Here is a 21572-nt window from a genome sequence, read left to right as displayed (position 1 = left end):
CCTCACATTTCAAAACCAATCATGACATCCCAACAGTCCCCTTAAATCTTAACTCATTTCAACATTAACTCAAAAGTCCACAATCCAAAGCCTCATCTGAGACAAGGCAAGTCTCTTCTGCCTATGAGCCTGTAAAATCAAAAGCAACTTAGTTACTTCCTAGATACAATGGGGGTACAGGCATTGGGTAAATATAGCCATTCCAAATGTGAGAAATTGGCCAAAACGAAGGAGCTACAGGCCCCCATGCAAGTCCAGAATCCAGTAGGGCGGTCAAATCTTAAAGCTCCAAAATGATCTCCTTTGACTCCATGTCTCATATCCAGGTCACACTGATGCAAGAGGTGAGTTCCCATGGTCTTGGACAGCTCCACCACTGTGGCTTTGCAGGGTACAGCCTCCCTCCTGGCTGCCTTCATGGACTGGCATTGAGTGTCTGTGGCTTTTCCAGGAACACAGTGCAAGCTGTCAGTGGATCTACCATTCTGGGGTCTGGAGGATGGTGGCCCTCTTCTCACAGCTACACCAGGCAGTTCCCCAGCAGGGACTCTGTGTGGGGGATCTGATCCCACATTTTCCTTCCACACTGCCCTAGCAGAGGTTCTCCATGAGGGGCCTCACCCCTGCAGCAAACTTCTGCCTGGGCATCCAGGCATTTTCATACAGCCTCTGAAATCTAGGCGGAGGTTCCCAAACCCTGATTCTTGACTTCTGTGCACTTGCATGCTCAATACCATGTGGAAGCTGCCAAGGCTTGGGGCTTCCACCCTCTCAAGGAACAGCCTGAGCTGTACGTTGGCCCCTTTTAGTCATGGCTGGTGCAGCTGGGACACAGGGCACCAAGTCCCTAGACTGCACACAGCAGAGGGACCCTGGGCCCGGCCTATGAAACCATTTCTTCCTTCTGGGCCTCTGGGCTTGTGATGGGAGAGGCTGCCACACGGCTCTGACATGCCCTGGAGACATTTTCCCCATTGTCTTGGGGATTAACATTTGGCTCCTTATTACTTATGCAGATTTTTGCAGTTGGCTTGAATTTCTCCTCAGAAAATGAAATGTTCTTTTCTATTGCATTGTCAGGTTGGAAATTTTCTGAACTTTTATTTGCTCCTTCCCTTATAAAAGTGAATACCTTTAACAGCACCCAAGTCACCTCTTGAATGCTTTGCTGCTTAGACATTTCTTCTGCCAGATACCCTAAATCATCTCTTTCAAGTTTGAAGTTCCACAAATCTCTAGGGCAAGGGCAAAATGCCATCATTCTCTTTGCTGAAACATAGTGAGTCACCCTTGCACCAGTTCCCAACAAGTTCCAAACCACATTTTCCTGTCTTCTTCTGAGCCCTCCAAACTGTTCCAACCTCTGCCCGTTACCCAGTTCCAAGTCACTTCCACATTTTCGGATATGTTTTCAGCAGGGCTCCACTCTACTGGTACCAATTTACAGTATTAGTCCATTTTCACACTGCTGATAAAGACGTACCCAAGACTGGGCAATTTACAAAAGAAAGAGGTTTAATTGGACTTACAGTTCCACGTGACTGGGAAGGCCTCATAATCATGGTGGAAGGCAAGGAGGAGCAAGCCAATATCTTACATGGATGACAGCAGGCAAAGAGAAACTTTGTGCAGGGTAACTCCCATTTTTAAAACCATAAGACCTCATGAGACTAATTCACTATCACGAACAGCGCAGGAAAGACCCACTCCCATAATTCAATCATCTCCCACTGGATCCCTCCCACAACACATGGGAATTCAAGATGAGATATGGGTGGGGACGCAGCCCAACCATATCATTATCCTGGCTCCTTGGCGACCTTTTGCTTTCCACACACACACAGGGGATTTCTTTAGGCCTGAGGAAGCAGCTTCTTCCCTTCTGCCCACAGCTGCACTCAGCATCACTCTTCCAATTCTCTTCAAGGCTTTTTCCTATCAGAGTTCCACTGGGGATCAGTTCTGGATTCACTAATTTTGGGTTTCCAAATCCATCAGGAGAATCTCAGATGCTACCCTGAGGGTTGGAGAGAGAAGAGGACCCCCACCAGCGGGTAAATCCCAGCTCCCCACTCCTCACTTTCTCTAGCCTGCCCTGCTCTGGCATGCATCCTCCCGTACGCTGTGTTCCCGCCCCAGTCCACCAGGTTTTAGTTTTGAGAGCCAAGTTTTTAGAAATTTCAAAGCCCTTTCTTTCTCAAGCTCTTGCTGCTTACAAACCAAAGGCAAGGCTGGCTGTCAAACAATGGCCCAGGCATGGACTTTCAAAAGTCTATTTTTAAATTGTAAGGGAAAAAACAGGAACCAACCAGAAGGGAAAATGTGTTGAATAATATTTCAAAACATCATGTGCGTACACATTCACTGCTGATTTACAGCTTATCAAAACATTTCTACCTACATAAGAGCATGAGATAGGCCGGGTGCGGTGGCTCATGCCTGTAATCCTAGCACTTTGGGAGGCTGAGGTGGGTGGATCACCTGAGGTCAGGAGTTCAAGCCCAGCCTGGCCAACATGGCAAAACCCTGCCTTTACTAAAAATACAAAAACTAGCCTGGCATGGTGGTGCGTGCCTGTAATCCCACCTACTTAGGGGACTGAGGCAGCAGAATTGCTTGAACCTGGGAGGCAGAAGTTTCAGTGAGCTGAAATCGTGCCATTGCACCCCAGCCTGGGCGACAAGAGCCAAATTTTGTCTCAAACAAACAAACAAACAAAAAAGCATGAGATCTGTATGGTACTGGTGTAGAGACAAACGGGGCCTCCAAGGTCATACCAGGCAAAAAGGGCACTTCCATCCTAAAACTCCAGTCTTCTGGTTCCAAAATTTGTTGTTGTTTTTAAATGATCTGTCACACTGATTAGCCTAGAGACTGTATTTGATTGAATCCTTGTGTCTTATACTTAACAAATGTGGGAAGTGTGAGTTGAGTAGATGAATTCCTACCCCAGAATGCAGCTCATCTGAGGGATTTATTATTAGACTCACTTTAAAAAAAATCTCTTTGTCCATTGCTCTTTGTCTTTTTTCCCTTATCCTGATGCCTGTTCCTCTTTCCATCTGTTGGTAGTATATCTCGATGGATTTTTTTTTTGTACATTTCCTTGCCCAATACGAGACTAGTAGGCATTTTATAATACTTTGAAGTATAAAATTCTTATTAATTTATCTTTTTATTAAATACAAAACAGACAATAAATTGCTGTTTCAAACAAGGAAATATTTTACAAACAAATAAAAATCAGAAGATCTGGTGGTCCCCAAAGTGGATTTTCAAAGCTGCTAAAAATATACAATCATTTAATTCTTCTGTAGAGGGCTACCTCTTTTTAGGATAAATAAATGATATGTATTTCTGTATACAGGGATTTTTAAAGCCATGTTTCCTTTTTTTTTGAGATGGAGTCTCACTCTGTTGCCCAGGCTGGAGTGCAATGGTGTGATCTTGGCTCACTGCAACCTCTACCTTCCAGGTTCAAACGATTCTCCTGCCTCAGTCTCCTGAGTAGCAGGGATTACAGGTGTCCACTACCACACCTGGCTAATTTTTGTATTTTTAGTAGAGATGGTGTTTCATCATGTTTGCCAGGCTGGCCTCGATCTCCTGACCTCAAGTGATCCTTGCACCTCGGCCTCCCAAATTGCTGGGATTACAGGTGTGAGCCACCACACATGGCTGATGTTTTTGTTTTCTTTTTCTTTTTTTTTTTCCTCTTTTTGCTGAGCGAATTTTATTGACTACTGTCAACCCTTATTCTGCTCACCAGGCTGTCTTTTGGTGAGAGGTTGGGTTAGGGGTTCCTTTTAATTGCCTGAAAAGTCTTACTGTATTTCTCTGGTTATTAAATACACATTTTTATTCTGGTAGTTGCATGCTTAACACATTTGAAAGGTTTCAAAATTTGGTTTTCCAACAGATGCTGTAATCTGTATTTCTAACGTTAGGAATAGTGACAAATTATGGCCAACTTTAACAGTTGATTGTGCAGTAAAAGTACAAACACTGACAAATATGGCATCAAGAGTCTATGCTTGTTTTCTTAGTTTTCTTGCTACTTTCTCCATCCTTTTAATCCATTCAGTCATTGGTGAATTTATTCATCAAACAAACACTTATTGGGCAGCTACTATATCCCAGGGGATGCCTAGACACCTGGTGGGTGCCGGGATGCAGAGTCTTTAGCAGGTGGGGTGTCTGTCCTCAAGGAACTAGACACAGAGGATCAGAGAGTCAGGGAAGGCTTCCCCAAGAAGATGACCTTTGAGGTGGGCTTTAAAGGAGATGATCAAGTGAGCGAGGGCTAAGGGCGACAACCTTTTGCCAATTTCCAGAAATCATTCCCCAGTGTTACTGCATGATTCTGTGTGGTTTTGCTACTCTGTGCTCACACTTTATAGATCCTTTCTTTGTGAAACGATCCTCAGATGACATAATTAAAATCTGTTCTCTGTCTCCTGCCACATCCCCGACTGATTTGAGGGAGGTGTTTGATTGTTGTTCCAGGCTCCAAGGCAAGATCAGAAATTGTGTCTTTGTGTCTGTGGGAGACAGGGATTGTGGAGGGATCCTCTGGGTCTCCCTGGATGGAATGGGACAGAACCAAATGCTGGAGGTGGAGGAGAAGACCCCAGGGGTGAGAAGCAGAGGAAAGAGAATAAGGTCCTCCAGGGTCCTCCAGCATGGGTCTCAACTGCAAGTGACTCTGAGGGAAGGCCACCTCATTCTCCTGAGCTCTCTGTGTATATTAACCAGCTAATAGTAAAGTTGTTTGACAACAGGTTCTTCTACCCCATTGAGAACACAGCACTGTTTTTTTTTTTTTCTCAAAACGACAAAAATAATTGAAAACAAACAAATGTTCAGTTGGGGACACGTTTACATTTGTTCAGTGAAATATTATCTAGTTATTGAAAATGATAAGTATAAAGACAATGGTGGACATGGAAAATATTTTAATCGATCTATATGTTAAAAAATGAATACAAATGTTCTGTATGCTATAATAACAGCGATGCGAAAGTAAATGCACACTGATAAGAACTAGAAAGGAATATGTAAAAAAAAAAATTCAGGATTAACGATGTTTGTATTCGTTAAGATAATGTAGGTAGTTGTAAAAGAAAAACTCTGAAATCCCAGTAGCTTAACACACTAGAAGTGAAGTTTTGCTCATAACAAGTCCAGTACCAATATAAAGGACCTAGGCTCCTTCCAGCTCATGGCTACCCCTCCTCCAGGGCCTCACAATCCCGTTCATTCAGCGGGTGGATAAAGAGCTATGCCCTAGCCCTCTTGGGCCCGAAGGTGTCCATCTTTATTTTCACTCACATTTGATTGGTCTAATGAGTCACATGGCCCCATCTTGATGCAAAGAGAGCTGGGAAATGTAGTCCTGGCTGGGCCACAGCATCCTTATAACAATTCCATATACAGAAGGGACCACAGTAAGTTAGCATACTTGAGTGCTTTAATGCTTTAGTATTTAGTCATCTGTTTCTGCCCCAGTGATATTTTTTCTTTATTTTAAGTTTTTCTCCTTTAGATTTGTTAGATATATTTTTTTAATAGAGAAAATTAAAAGACTCCTGTGTATTATTTTATTTCAGGAAGTGAGATGGGGCATATAAACTCAGGAAACTGAGATGACTGGGGAATAGAAATGCTGGTAGGCAAAGCAAAAGCAGAAATTAAAGTGCATATCTTACCCAGTGCACATCAGACTCAGTGTTTCCTCCCATTTCCAACCTTTTGCTGGACTATTAGTTATTATGGACTGAATTGTGCCACCCACCAAATTCATATGTTGAACCCCCCCTCCCCCACAGTCTGGCTGTATTTGAAGATAGAGCCTTTAAGGAGTAATTAAGGTTAAATGAGGTCACAGGGCGAGGCCCTACTCTAATAGGACTGGTGTCCTTGCAAGAAGAGGAGGAAACACCAGGGATGAGTGTGCCCAGAGGAAAGACCACGTGGTGACACTCAGTAGGCAGCCAGACATCTGCAAGCCAAGGAGAGAGGCCTCAGCAGAAACCAAACCTGCCAACATCTTGATCTTGGACTTCCAGCCTCCAGAATTGTGAAAAAGTAAATTTCTGTTGTTTAAGACACTCAATCTGTGGCATTTTGTTATGGCAGCCCTAGAAAACTAACACATTACCCCTCCCTCTACCAACTTTTTATCAAGACTGCCCCTAAAGCTCAGATGGTGTGCCACCTCCTCTGGGAAGCCCTCCTCTTACTCTAGCTGCATGGAATGTCTCTCCCTTGGACTGTCTCAGTGTTCTGATGTTATTCTGTCCACAGTCCACACTGCTTGGGAAACTTGCCTGTAATCCCATCTCCTTATCTTGAACGTGAGTTCCACAACATGAGGGACCATATCTTGTACTTCATGCACCTAGAACAGTGTCTGGCACAGAATGAGTGCTCAATAAACAAATGGCTAGCAAAGGAATGAAGGAGTGACTTTTGTTGTTGTTGTTGTTGTTTTCCCCTTGTGACACATCGAGACTCACTCTGTCACCCAGGCTGGAGTGCAATGGCACGATCTTGGCTGACTGCAACCTCGACTTCCTGGGTTCAAGTGATTCTCCTGCCTCAGCCTCCCAAATAGCTGGAATTACAAGTGTGAGCCATCATGCCCGCCTAATTTTTGTATTTTTATTAGAGATTGGTTTTTGCCATGTTGGCCAGGCAGGTCTTGAACTCCTGACCTCAGGTGATCTGCCCGCCGTGGCCTCCAAAAGTGCTGGGATTGTAGGCGTGAGCCACTGTGCCCGACCAGGAACAAATATTTCTAAATGAACTACCCTAGAACCAGTGGATAATATTTTGACTGATCAAAGCTGCCCCAAGGCAGTCTTTGAACCATGTAGCAAAGAGTCAGAGATGCTTTTCTCCAAGTGCTGTCTGGGGAGACATGATCTGTGTTTGACTATGCAGAGCATAACAATACAGAGTGGCAATTCTGAATAAGTCGAATGAGAAAGAGGATCTCCCTCCTTAGTACAGTGCATAATCTGAGACAGGATCAGAGGCTTGCAGGCATTGGAAATCTATTTTTTCTTCTGTACTTTTTGATATTGAGTCTATAGTGACCTTCTTGTCTGAACTAAAAACATTTACTACAATAATAAACACCCAAATATTTCCTCTTTCTGGAAGGTGCTGTACCCTCCTCCCTACTCTATCAGGTAGGCTACTTAAAATTCTTTCTTTCAAGCTTCTCTTTAAGTTCCTTCTGCTCCATAAATCCCAACCTGCCCACTGCAGCCTCAAGAGCAGAGCTCTCACTGTTGATTTCTGGACCAGGAATCATACTTTCCTCTTAAAGGCACCATAGGATGGTTGAGGTGGAGGTGATATCAGCAAAAAAGGTGGAGCAAGGACCTCCAAAAATCATCTCTTCCATAGAAACGATGAGATCATCAGCAAAAATGGTCAGAATCAATGTGTGCTGAAGTTAACCAAACTTGCAGCAATCTGGAGAGCATTTATTCAAGAAAAACAGCCGTATCTTTGTATGAAATGCAAGCTTTATGGCAATCTAATTGGCCTTATTACCATTGCCCACTCTTGAGCTCTGTAGTAGTAACCTTGAAAATCCATAGTCTGCAATCATGGCGAAAACCAGTGGCCTGGCAGACACTGGAAAGGGAAGAACAGAGCTGAAGCTCCTTCAAAGCCTCATTTCCAGAGAATTGCCACTATCTGACTTGTTAGTGGTTTCTGGAAGACCCCACACACAAGGCTGTCTTTATTTGATCTGACTGGTAGCTCCTCCAGTGTGAACAGCTTTTTTTCCCCAGGGACAGTTGTCTAAAACAATTAGGCAATTGTTTAACATTGCAGCTTCCCAAGATGGTAGATAACAGTTTGGGGAAACAGTATACAAACCTAAAAGCTTAAAAAGAAAAGCTAGGAAATGAAATGTCCATAGGGGTCTTTGAAAGGCTTTGACATAGTCTTGGGAATCTAGAAGGCCAGGCACATGTTTAGGACTGTGCACATGCTCCTGTTCAGGAAGGACCTGAGAAGGCCCTATGCTCTCTGCTTTGGCTAATTTTGAGACTCTGCATAAGCAGGAAGTGAAGGCCAAGATTGATTTTTAAACTGCCTGGCTAAGTGTTGAAATAATACCCCCAACATACACACAAAACTCCTCAGCAAAGACTAGGAAACCTATTGGTAATAGACATTTAAGGAAATTTCTGCCCAATCACTGGCTGACCACTGAGCAAACTAAACAAAGACTTCAATGGCCACACACAACAAAGAATAAGACTTTACAGAAGTAGTTCAGAAAAGTCACCAAGAAAACAACCACAGCAACAACAAACCCTGCAGAGAGGGAATAATTTGATTTCCAGAGTTGCCAGATTATATTATTTTAAATGTCCAGTTTTCAGCAGCAGCAACAACAACAAAAAACACAAGACTTGCAAATAAACAAGAAAGCATTGTTGATACACAGTGGGAAAGAAAACCCAGTCAATAGAAATTATCCCCAAGGGAGTCCAGACATTGGTTTACTTATTTAAAATATTCAAATAGCTAAAGGAAACCTTGTATAAAAAATTAAAGTATTAGAATGATGTTTCACCAAAAATAGAATATCAAAAGAGATAGAAATTATGAGAATGGACCAAATAGAAAATCCAAATTGAAAAGCACAATTACTGAAATAAAAAATTTATCAGAGAGGCTTAACAACAGATTTGAGCATGTCAATAAGAGAATTTTCCAGTCCAAGGACAAAGAGAGAGAGGAAACAACAACAACAATAAAGAAGTGAACAGCCTTGAGATCTGTGGGATTCCATGAAGCATACCAACATATGCATACTGTGAATGCCAGAAGGAGAGGAGAGAGAGGATGGGGCAAAAAAAATATTCAAAAAAGTAATCACCCCAAACTTCCCTAATTTGATGAAAAACATCACTCTATATATTCAAGAAGCTCAACAAACATCAGGTTAACTGAAAAGAGATTCACACCTAAATATATCATACTCAAACTGTTAAAAGCCAAAGACAAAGAGGAAATCTTAAAAGCATCCAGAAAGAGGCTACTCATCACATACACAGGATTCTCAACAAGATTTATCAGAAACCATGGGAGCTAGGAGTCAGTGAGTGACATATTCAAAATGCTGAAAGAAAAGACTGTCAAACAAGAATTATATCCAGCAAAATTATCCTTCAAAATGAAGAAGATGTAAAAATATTTCCAGATAAACAAAAATAGGGAGATTTTGTTGCTAGCAGATCTGGCTGAGAAAAAATACTAAAGGGAATCCTTAAGGTTGAAATGAAAGAATTTAGATAAGAATGAAGAAATAAAGAGCACCAGTAAAGGTAACTACATAGGTAAATATAAAAGGCAATATTAATGTATTTTTGTTTGTAATTCTTCCTTTCTTCATGCTTATAAATTTGTGTTAACTGACATATGGTGTATAAAAAATGTAATTTGTATGCCAATAACAGCACAAAGAATGGGAGGAGAAAATAATTCTATATAAGAGCATAGTTTTTAGATAATATTTAACTTAAGTTGGTTTAGGATGTTAATGGTAATCCTTAAGGCAAGTACTAAGAAAATAACTTTAAGAAATGGGGGCAAGGCTGGGCATGGTGGCTCATGCCCCTAATCCTAGCACTTTGGGAAGCTGAGGCAGGCAGATCACCTGAGGTCAGGAGTTTGAGACCAGCCTGGCCAAAATGGTGAAACCCTATCTCTACTAAAAATAAAAATTAGCTGGGTGTGGTGGCACACGCCTGTAATCCCAGCTACTCAGGAGGCTGAGGCAGGAGAATCGCTTGAACCTGGAAGACGGAGGTTGCAGTGAGCCGGGATCACGCCATTGCACTCTAGCCTGGGTGACAGAGCAAGACTCTGTCTCAGAAAAACAACAACAAAAAAGGAGGGGCAAAAGAAATGATAATAAAATTAAAATAACATATGAGAAAATAATTACCACGAAAAAGCAGCAATGGAGGAATACAGAAATACAAAAAGACATAAGACATATAAAGTAAATAGAAAAATGGCAGACAAAAATCTTATCAGTAATTATATCAAATGGAATGGATTAAACACTCCAACTAAAGGACAAATATTGGCAGATGGGTAAAAAATGATTCAACTATATGCTGTCTACAAGAGGTACATTTTAGATTCAAAGACACAAATAGGTTGAAAGTGAAGGGATAGGAAAAGATATACCAGGCAAACAGTAATCAGAAAAGAGCTAGAGTGATTAAACTAATATCAGACAAAATAGACTTTAAGAAAAAAATCATTACTAGAGACAAAGGAAGACATTTTATAATGATTAAAGAGTCAACATATCAAGAAGATTTAACAATGATAAACACATGTGCACCTAACATAGAGTTTTAAAGTGCATGACACAAAAACTGACAGAATTGAAGGCAGAAATAGACAATTCAGCAATAATAGCTGTAGACTTCAATACCTTAATTTCAATAATAGATAGACAACCAGGAAGAAGATAAACAAGGAAATAGAAGATATGTGCAATGCTATTAACTAAGTAGGCCTAAAAGTAATCTATAGCACAATCTGCCTAACAGCAGAATACATATTCTTTTTAAGTGCAAATGGAACATTCTTCAGGAGAGACCATATGTTAAGCCATAAAACAAATCCAAATTCACTTACAAGGGTTGATATCATACAAAGTATGTTCTCCAACCAAATGGAATGAAATTAGAAATCAATAACAGAAGGAAATTTGGGAAAATCACTGATTTTAGGAAATTAAACAACACACTCCTAAATAACCAATGAGTCAAAGCAGAAATCACAAGGGAAATTAGAACATCCTTTGAATCAATGAAAATGAAAACACAGCATACCAAAACACATGAGATGTAGCAAAAATAGTGATTGGAGGGAAATTTATAGTTCTAAATAGCCATATTTTAAAAAGCAAGATCTGAGTTGAAAAACTAAACTTCTGTCTTAAGAAACTAGAAAAGTAAAGCAACTAACTTCAAAGCTAGCAGAGGAGGAAATAAATAAAATAGGGAATAGAAAAACAACAGAGAAAATCAACAAAAACCAACAAACTAAGAAAATTGACAAACCTTTAGACTGAGCAGGAAACAGAGAGAAGATTCATATTACTAAAATCATTACTAAAATCAAATTTCTGAAATGAAAGAGGGAACATTACTACCAAGTAAAAAAGATGATGAAATAATACTAGGAACAACTGCATACCAACAAATTAGAAAACCTAGATGAGATGAACAAATTCCTCTAAAGATCAAAAGTACCAAAAGTACCTACACTGACTTAAGGAGAAATAGGAAATCTAAATAGGAGTAAAGAGATTAAATTAGTAATCAACAAACTTCCCACGCAGAAATGCCCAGGACCAAATGACTTCACTGCTAAATTCTACCAAACCTTAAAGAAGAATGAACACCAGTCCTTCACTTAGTCTTCCAAGCACAGAAGAGGAGCGATCACTTTCCAACTCATTTAAGAGCCAGCGTTACTCAGATATCTGTAACCAGATAAAGATATTACAAGAAAAAACTACAGACCAACATTCCTTATGAATATAGACGCAAAAACCCTCAACAAAATACTAGTAAACCAAATCCAGCAACATATGAAAATGATTATATGCCATGACCTAGTGGGATTTATCCTAAGGATGCAAGGTTGGGTCAACATGGAAATCAATGTCATATACCATATGAATGGAATAAAGGAAAAAACCCACCTGATCATCTCAATAGACTCAGAAAGACCCTATGTCCAATTCCTCTCTGCCACTTGCTAGCTTTGTTGCATTGAACAAATGCCTTGACGTCTTTGAGCCTTAGTTTCTTCAATGGTTAAGGATTAAATCAGTTAATATAACTAGCATCAATATATGCTAATGTTTCTTATTGGCAAACATGAAAGATTCTGATGTAATAGGTCAGGAGTGGGCCCAGGTACATGCATGTACACTTAATTAACAGGTTTCAATTGAAAAGAAAATATATGTGTTAATCTTTCGAGTTTACAAAGACACGTATGTTCAAAATTCTCTTCTGAGTGGTGCATGGTTTCAGACAGTTTCTGTGGCATGTGTTTTCTTTACATGCCCATTGGTTTTGTGCTATAGGGTACCCCTGGGACATACATGCCTGGATTGAGACTCATCATATGTGAAACATCCTGGCCACAGTAGATGGTCAATAAATTGTAGTTCCCCCTTTCTTTTCTTGATACATTTTTTGTGGCTCTATGAATTTGACATGTTTATCTCATTATAAACTGGGTGCTTTGTCTACTGAGCTCACTTATATACCCCTTTGGAGGAGAGACCTATGTCTTCTGCTCCTTTTGTGCTTACCACAGAGTCATACGCATAATAGTTGTGTAAATTTGCTTTTTAAAAATATGTTGTTGAGAATATAAGAGAATTGATAAGCTAAGTGAAATAATTCATTTGATTTTAAGTTGTAAAGTCATTTGGAAGTGTTATTACCTAGCAGCAGTGTGCTGGATTCACTAGCTAGACTACACTAGTCTAGTCTTCCTAGTGGCACTTAATTTACACAATGGTAGCACCATGGAGTACAGAGTTACATTTAATATTATAGCACTGAGCACATAGTAGGTGCTTAATAAACAACTGTTGGATTCACAGAGGAGTGGCAAAATATGGGCTCATTTTTATTGGTGAGAGAACAAAGAAAAGCACAGAAGCTGTTTAAGACATGAAAGATGCTAGTGTCAGGGTAAGCAATGTGTTCTTACCTGTACCAAATGTGCAAAGCAGATTTTTGGAGACAAAAACAAAAGGTTATGTTGAAGGCAATCAATTTTGCTTAATTTTAACATGGCCACATTTATGCCAAGTGATTAGTGTTTTCTCATTAGCTTAGCAACTGTAGTGTGGCTAACATATTTGGCAAATGCTGATTTTAGAAGTCAGATGTTGTGCCAACCTTGCAAAATGATCTAGATATAGTTTTTAAACCACCCGACCACTTCACAATTGTTTAAATGGGTCATAATAGCTTTTCATCAAAAGAAATATATTTTCTTGATGGAAAGGAATTTATTTGAAGTATTGAAGATAATGTTGAATATTAGGAAAAAATGAACACATTTGAAAGGCAACGATATTGGATATTAAAGAAAAATCACTCCCGCAAGGAATCTGCCACCATGGTTTCCACAAGGCCAAAAATATACGAGGTCCTGAGTGTGCTGCCCTCTCAGGCAACACAGAAGATGCACCATGGGGTTGTGGGGGAAACGAAGATTTTGTACTTCTCACTCTGAAGTTCATTTTTATTTTGACTTTGCTTTTCATGTCAATTAGAGGCTCTTTGTTAAAATGATTGCGTAATTTTCACAGAACTATGCTCTCCCCTCAAGGGAGGCTTCTGCATACCATCTTTTTAAAGTGTGGCAGAGAGAAATGTAAATGCCCAAGAGATACAAGCAAGGCTTCTGGCTGAGAGAAGGGGGATAAACTCCTTGTTCAAATACCCGACACAGAGATTGCGGGGAACGAAAGCTTCCTTTGCTTTGGAACTCATCTCTGTGCTCGGTTCCTGTCTTGTGATAAGGTTACAGTGAATGGGGCTGGCATCCTTCAAGGTTACTGTTCCAGAAAATATTTGCAAATAATTTGATGTGCTGTCAGTTAGTAGGCTGCAGTGAATTCTTATAATTCAACATACTAATGTGGTTTTTTAATGCCTTAAGCTATAAATAAGTTGGATATGCAAAAGTTTCTGTAATGTTTATTTAATAACAATATTTAAAAAATAAATCTTGATTATTCCATCGCGCTTCAATGGAAATCTTCCACTCCGACGGTTGGTTGTCTGTGACCTCAGGCGGTTCCTTCCTTCCTTTGTCTCATTTGATATCACTAAAGAAACACGCTTGTTTTTCTTTTCAGGCTTTGGGAAGCAGCACTCTGATGCCTCTGCCTACATGCTCCTCATCCAAGTCTTTGCTTGTTAAATGACTGAACTCGATTCAATTTGAATAATCCCAGTGGGATGGCGCCTCTTTGGGTGTGGGGCCCTGGGAAGATGAAGCGGGCACCCCTGGATTTAGGAAGCCTGTAGGCCAGTTGGAGCCCCAGGCTCCATATCACAAAATCAGTGTGCCTCGACTGTATGAGAACACAGAAGGGAATATTGATCAGTGTGTGGAGGCCGTGGCCCTGAGTGGGGCCTGCAAAGACATATGTATATATATAGTTACCAGGTGGACGGCAGAAGCCAGGGTTGCAGTCAGAATGCACCAAGATGGGAGGTATCAAGGGTGAATCTCATAATGGCAAGACAAATTGTAGTGCCGATGTTTCTATTGATAATTTTCTGGAATGGGGTCATTTAAACTATGGATCAGCCGAGGGTATGCTTTGACCCCGGGTGTGCCTCACGGGAGACCTCCAGGAGCTTCTGGAAGTTGCGTTCAGCCAAGAGCCCTGGGGCTGGGGTCAGAAGGTAGCAGGATCCCAGTGAACTAAAGAGCAGCTGTCCGGGTGGGGGCGCCCTTCTGAGGGCCCGTGCTGCTGCTGATTGTAAAGAAGCGCCTGACAATGCAAAGACACGGCAGAGTGCATCCTGTGTAACCGGCGCATGCGCGCCCAGAGGCGCCGCCCACGCTCCTCAAGGTGAGAGCGAGAATGCAGAGGGTGGGTAGGTAGGAGGTGGGGAACAATTTTGTGGCTTCATGATGCCCCCTGGGCTGTCCCCAGTGCCAGGGCAGGCCCAGCCTTTGGGGAATGTGTGCAGAGGAGGCCTGTAAGCGGGGGACAGCTGGAGACCAAGCTAGTGAGCATCTACCTCCCCGTCTGGAGGCATGCTTCTCAAGGTGCTGTGTCAATTTTTATTAAAAAATGGCTTTATTGAGATACAGTTCACACACCATACAATTCGCCCATTTAAAGTGTTCGGTGACTTAAGTTTAATGATGTTAGTATATTCGCAGAGTTGTGCATGGACCACCGTAATTAATTTTAGAACATTTTCTTTACCCCTGAAAGAACTTTATATCCTTTATCTATCCTCCTCCTCCCCTCCCATCCCCGCAATTCCCCCATCCCGCCATCCTCCCCAGCCCTAGGCAACCACTAATCTACTTCCTATCTCTACAGATTTGCCAGTTCTGGACACTTCATATAATGGAATCATACAATATGTGGTCTTTTGTGACTGGCTTATTTCACTCAGGATAATGTTTTCTAGGTTTGTTCATGTTGTCACTAGACTATATAGCTCCCTATCACCAGGAGCCATGGCTTTCTTGCTTACTCTATTTCTACAATACCTACTGTGTGTATCTGACACACAGTAGGTACTACAAAACATGTGTACAATGAAACAATCCATAAATTGTAGTAGCTGAGGGCAGCCATGGCCCTGGGTGTGCCCTGTGAAGACGTGAGTTCCTTCCCAGCCCCCTCAGCTGCCAGCTGCCAGATGACCTTGGCTTGCCAGATGACCTTGGGCTCAGATCGTTTCTCATTTTAGTTCTCATCTGTACCACCAGGCAAATGGTCTCTTGTTCATGGAGACTTGAATGACTCAGACATTGCAGATGAGTTTTGCAGGTCTTCATGTAGTACCTAAATTTTGGAAAATATTGTTAACAGAGCAGTTAAGAGAATACAGAATGCTTTCAGCTTCTGGGGCAGAGCAAGTTTAGCAATAGTCAATTGCTCAGCAAGACAGACAACAATTTTATGAAGACTTTTTTTGTCCTCCCCACCCTCAATTAAAATATGTAGGTAAAGTAAAGGTTAAATCAGGCTTGGAAATGTTTCTGTTGCCTTTTGAACATACACAATTGTTTGGGAAAAATGTACTCATTATGGTTATACTCTACTTAGTAGAAATATATGATTTCTTTTTATATTTTAAATAAGTAGACTGACTTTTTTTTTCTCAGGCAAAGTCATAATTGTATTTATTTTAAATTTATATCCTGTCTGCTTCAAAAAAGAATTTGAGGCAGCCAGGAAAATCATAAGCTATAAAATGAGCAAGCTCCATTTTCTACTAATAAAATAAAAGTTAGGATCTCATCAGTGAAACAACTTCTCTTTGTGCTGTACTGTGTGCAAATATTTGGATTACTAAAGCGAATTTATGAAGCAATTACTTTTAATGCTATAAGAGGAAATTAAGTACTCATTGATTCTTGATTTATAAGCTAGAGCTAAAGATCATGTAAAAGCAAATATAACTTAATTAAACGTCCCTCGGCTTTGCTACTATTGAGGTCTTCACTCATAAAGTTAGTAAAACAAACCCTTCCTAGAACATAAATGTATATTGGTTCTTCCAGTTGGGAAGGCAAATAATTTACTGGTTAAATATATTCAGCAAAGTTAACCCAAGTGAGAGATTTTCCCAGTGTCCTCTGGGGCTTGAAGAGATAAAAGCTATTGTAGTTTTAAGGAAACCATTGTCCTGGGAATGATAGGTAGTAACTTGCTGTGAAAAAGAGTAAACAAAAGGGTGTCTCTTTTTTTTTTTATTAGAAAATATATTTTAATATGCCCACAGAATAGACTATAGATCTGTGAAAGAAATAGAGCTTTACAGTCTATTCATTGGCTATACACTTGTGGTTATTCATTGCTGACAGTGAACACATTAACCTGGGATAATTTAATTGAATCTTCTAGTAATGTTGCTATTTTTCTACCCTGAAGTGTAAATGATTTTTAAAAATTAGGTTCTAAAATGTAACACTTCAAGTGATGTATACAGCAAATCAAGGAGCCAGTGTGAGCTCCCCTTTGTGTTCCATGAGTTATTGATTAGAAAAGCAAGAATAAAGGAAAGAAAAAATAAAAGAATGAAAAAACACAGCAGCAAAAGATTGCCAAGTAGGGCCGGGCGTGGTGGCTCATGCCTGTAATACCAGCACTTTGGGAGGCCGAGGCAGGTGGATCATCTGAGGTCAGGAGTTCGAGACGAGCCTGGCCAACATGGCAAAACCCCATCTCTACTGAAAATGCAAAAGTCGGCTGGGCGTGGTGGCACGTGCCTGTAATTCCAGCTACTCAGGAGGCTGAGGCAGGAGAATCACTTGAACCCGGAAGGTGGAGGTTGCAGTGAGTGGAAATCGTGCTATTGCACTCCAGCCTGGGTGACAAGAGCAAATCTCTGTCTCAAAAAAGAAAAAAAAGAGTGCCAAGTAGAAACAAGACCCACTGGACCAGGAGCACTCACTGTAAGGAAACTCCACTTACATCTCACTTTCCTGCCCTCGTTTGTTCTGCAGGCATCCACTGATTCAAAGTTTAGGTTTCCTGTCCAGTTGAGTAATAAGAGGATTTATTCAAATAAATTATAAATAAGCATGAATAGGAAGGGTTCAAAGTTTCTCATAGAAAATAAAGGTTTTGAGAAATTCTCTTCTTCCTCATTAGGATAGACTGGAATCTTGTCTTCAATGGCACATCAAGATGGTGTGAGGAGTGACGTAGCAAGAGCAATGAGAGAGAGAACTGGCGTTTTAGATTCCAGCCAGGAAATATTATGATAATGGTTATGAAAAATGTAACATGCTGACTTCAAGAAGATGACATCACCACCAGCAGGGCCTGAATGTTAAGGGCATTTTTTTAGGAAGTACTGATGGGTGGTCAGGATTTCTCTTGGGTTGGCCTTAGGCAACCAGGTTGGATTAGGCAAACATCTTTGCCTATTTGCAAGTTGAGGTTAAAGGCATTCTGCAGTCGTGGAGATAATTTTTCTCCCTGTCCTTCCTGTGAATAAGTCCATGATTTTGGCCTCCTTGGTGCTGTGTTCCAATCACAGGTACTCTTGGGCCCAGATCTGCATGCTGGGTGTGGCGGTGTACTAGGAATACAAAAAAATCAAGGTAAAAAGATGCATTCGTTTCAGAGAGCTGCCATAACAAAGTACCACAGACTGGGGGGCTTAAACAACAGAAATTTATTTCCTACAATTTTGAAGGCTAGACATCTAAGATCAAGGTGTTTGCAGGGTTGATTCCTTCTGAGACCTCTCTTCTTGGCTTGTAGATTGCCGTCTTCTCCCGGTGTCTGCACGTGACTCTCCTGCTGTGTGTGTCTGTGCCCTAATTTTCCCCTCTTATAAGGACAGCAGTCATATTGCATTAGGGTCCACCCTAATGACCTCATTGTAACTTAATTCCCTCTTTAAAGACCTGACATCCAAGTACAGCCATATTCTGAGGTACTGCGGTTAAGGCTTCAACATAGGAATTTGGTAGTGAGGAGGGGAACATAATTTAGCCCATTAATAGAAGAAAAAACCGAGGTGGACATACATATTTGAGTCAATTATCAAGAAACGAAATGAGCAAGTTGTCTTTCTTATAATCTGTGTTTTGTCCATTTGTGACTGTGCTATGCTGCTACATGCTGGCCAACCAGCTCTCTGAGAAACAAGAAACTTGATTTGTAGTGTTTGCTGACTTCCAGGGTGTAAATATTCCCAACATGGCCTGTTTCAACCTCCAAGATGGCTTCATTGACTGTGGAGTTGGGGAGACATGTGCACAGTCAGCCCTCGTGAGCAGGTGTGAGCCGCCTCCAGAACTCCACTGATGTGACTGATAAAGAACAGAAAAGTAAAGGGGAAGAAACTGAAACTCAATTTTGGTAATTTTAAAGCTATTCCTATAAAGCTTGATAATGGGAGGAGGTGCAGAAATGTTGATTAAAAGAAATTATCTGTAATTTTGTCATTTTGCTCCTATTTCACCATTCTTTTTTTTCAGGCAACCATTGATAGTAATTATTTGCCTGTTAAAAGTGAAAATTTAGGACAATGGGGACTTGGTAAAAGGATATAATGATATAAAAAAAGTTAAAAGAGCCCCTGTTCCCAGTAATGTGGTGGACAAGTAACCCTGAAACACATACATGCACATGTGTGCACACACACGCACACACACACACACATCTCTTTTCAAAGTGTCAATGAGCTGGGAAATGAGTATAGAATGTTCAGAGGCCAACAAGAAATGATGCACTGAAGTAGGTCGGTTTTTCCAGCCTACTTTGCTGAACAGGGTAGCCTTGAACTTTGATATTCATAATTCCATGGGAACAGGAGAGAAGGCTCAAGATCTCCCCAAGGATGGAGTGTAAAAGGGGAACCCCTGCTGGTACTTGAAAGCAGTAGTTGTTTCTTCACTGGGGTGATTTTGCCTCCTGGGGACATTTGGCAATGCCTGGAGACATTTTTGATTGTCATGACTGGAAAGGTGCTGCTGGCATCTAGTGGGTAGACATCAAAGATGCTGCTAAACACCCTACACTGCATGAGACAACTTCCTACAGTGAATTATCTGGCTCACAATGTCAGTCATAATGAGGTTGAGAAACTTCGCTCTAAAAGGTTACATTGCCAATGTAAGAATGAACTAGAAATTAAACCACCTTTCTCTCATCTCCCAAAATGCAAGCAAATGTATCGTTGAACCAGCACCATGGTTCAACAATATATTTACTTGCATTTTGGGAGATGAGATGCTTGCATTTGGGGGTAGTGTGCCTCTATGGGAACTCATAAGTGCAGGCTGCCCCCATGCAGATTTGCAGCCAAATTCATTCTAACTGAGGCAATAATTCATTCATCTCAGGTGAATTTAAAATGGTTCCAGGCTGGTTATCTTCCCAGGTGCTTGGCAGAAGCAAACTGCCTCTATCCTCCCTGTGAAAATCCACCTTCAACTTAGACCTCAAATAACCTACACTTACACAGTTCCAAAAAATTTATACACATAATAAAAAACACAAGAAAACATCTTGTATAATCAAGAGTGAAGGCCAACAGAAAAAGAAAGAAGAATCAGTCCCCCAAAGACTTTTGTTGTTGAAATTACCAGATAGAGAATATAAGAATAGTTAATATGCTTAAAGGAATAAAATGAATAAGAATAAGAGGTTATAGATCATGACTGAGCAGATTTGAAAAATAAATAATACAATTAAAAAATCAAAAACAGTATGATTAATATTAAAAACTCAATGGAAAGCAATTAGACACAGCTGCTGAGAGTTAATAAACTCAAGGATAGGTCTAAACACTTTCCCACAGTGAAGCACAGAGAAATTAAGATATGGAAAAGAAGAAACAGTGATAAAGTGATGTGAAGAAAGGAATGAGAAGGTCCAACATATCTGTCCAAACAGAGTTTTGTAAAGACAGAAAATGGCACAGAGGTAATGTTTGAAGAAACAATGACCAGTCATTTCCCAGAACTCATGACAGATGCCAATCCACAGATTAAGTCCAGTGAATCCCAAACACGATAGATAGATAAAAGGAAGCCCTAAACTTAGACCCACCACAGTGAAACTGAGCAACACCAGGAACAGAGACTATCTCAAAAACTATCCCAGAGGGAAATAAATTACCCTCTTGTCTTCAAAAGAATAATTAGGCTGAACACTGACTTCCCAACAGGAACAGCAAAAACCCAAACAGAGTGGAATGACATCCTCACTATACTAGGTGAAAATAACTATCAACCTAGAATAATTTACCAACTGAAGTATCTTTTGAGAAAACTGAGACACTTTGCTAGCAGTAGACCTCTAACTAAACGAAGTTCTAAAATATGGACTTTAGGCCAATGGGATGTGGTCCAGATGGATGGAATCCATGAGATCTTACCTTGAGATGCAGGAGGAAACAGAGGGAGGAGAATATGTGCAGCTAAACAGACATGACTTGTGTAAAACAATATTAAGAATTCCATTGGTTAAAGATAAATAAGAACATTTATAAAATAGCACCAATATCTGGAGGAAGTGACTAAAGTCTCCTAAGGTCTTATATAAAAAACAACAGATTTTCAAAAGAAAAGGTGCTTCTATCACCTTCCACACTAATAACACTCTCAGGAATCAGAGGGATTTATGTAAATGCCTTAACTCCTTCTCCTTCTAAGCCCTTTGTGGGTGGACCTGATGCATGTTAATCCTCTGTCTCCATCATCGGCACCTAGCTCAGCACATTGCACATAGACGGTGGTCGACATATGCTATTGTGTTCAGTTGAGCTTATATCAAATAAGCTGTAGTTATCAGTAGGGCTACTGTACTTAGAAGTTAAAGAGACATATTCATTTTTCACTGAATACTTTAACTCAAGTTTTTCATGGCAAAGCATAAAATAGTGTTGTTCTTATCTTTGGGGGCTGTCTTGGTTTGGGTTCCCCCAGAAGGAGACCCTGAGACAAAGATTCAAGGCCTATGTAGCTTTGTTTGGGAGGTGATTCCAAGATATGCTGGCAGTGGCATGGGGAAGTGAGATAGGACAGGACGAAAGCCAAAGAGGGATGAATTAATGAGGACAGTGATTGCTGAGCTGCATCCCCCTGGGACCTTTAGCAGAAAGTGAAGAAATGCCTGCGTTAACCCAGCCATGGGCTCCTGTATCACTGGATGCAGCTGCTTTCTGGGCATCCCTCTTTAAAATGTTTGGCTTTTCCTGTCCATAGCCCACCCCCTTCCCGGCCAGAGATGAAGCTTGCAGGGAGAACATTGCAGCATT

The sequence above is a fragment of the Symphalangus syndactylus genome, chromosome 2, assembly GCF_028878055.3.
Source record: "Symphalangus syndactylus isolate Jambi chromosome 2, NHGRI_mSymSyn1-v2.1_pri, whole genome shotgun sequence".
NCBI lineage: Eukaryota > Metazoa > Chordata > Mammalia > Primates > Hylobatidae > Symphalangus > Symphalangus syndactylus.
Note: the sequence above shows the minus strand (reverse complement) of the source record.